Below are 855 nucleotides of genomic sequence, written 5' to 3'. Positions count from 1 at the left end.
AGCCTAGCCAGAGCGGAACAGCCTGCGGGTGATGTAGAGTCTCCATCCTTGGAGGTTTTTAAGACAGGCCTTGCCTGGGATGACAGGGGCCGGTCCTGCTTTAAGCAGGGGGTTTGCTAAGGCCATTATACTGTCTTGATTGAAATTAATTCATCCCCCAGGTCTGCTTGCAGCAAGTCCGATGTCTTCTCTAATTTTTATACTGTACACCAGAGGTTGTTTGTCAGGCCAGGCCTCTCTCGGTCTGCTGTCTGGTACCATGTAAACTAGTGCAGCCAGTCCCATGGTTGGGGTTGTTAGCAACCAAACTGGTGCTCGCACCTGGGCGAGGAGGGTGTGCGGACACTCAGCAGAACTAAAAACAAGGCCTGTCAAAGGGTGGATGAGCTCCCTGTGAGTCACCAGTCATCCATACCTGGAGAGGAGATGGGCGCCACCAGCTCACTCCATCCAAAGAATCACCAATGATGCAAAGCAACTCAACTAACCTCATCAGAGTGGAGGAGGGTTGTTAAGGTACCCCAACGGCTGCAGCAGCCTTGGGGCTGACTGGACTTGACAGCAGGGGTTGACAGCATTTTGCTGCCCCAGGCCAGAGCTTGCAGCCTGGGTCCCTGCCTCAGGCTGTAGATCTCTGCCCCGATGCTGTCTGCATTTACCCTCACTAAAGATTCATAGATTCATAGATGTTAGGGGTCGGAAGGGACCTCAATAGATCATCGAGTCCGACCCCCTGCATAGGCAGGAAAGAGCGCTGGGTACAGATGACCCCAGCTAGATGCTTATCTAACCTCCTCTTGAAGACCCCCAGGGTAGGGGAGAGCACCACCTCCCTTGGGAGCCCGTTCCAGACCT

The sequence above is a fragment of the Alligator sinensis genome, unplaced genomic scaffold (genome assembly GCF_000455745.1).
Source record: "Alligator sinensis unplaced genomic scaffold, ASM45574v1 scaffold471_2, whole genome shotgun sequence".
Classification (NCBI taxonomy): domain Eukaryota; kingdom Metazoa; phylum Chordata; order Crocodylia; family Alligatoridae; genus Alligator; species Alligator sinensis.
This window is presented reverse-complemented; position numbering follows the sequence as displayed.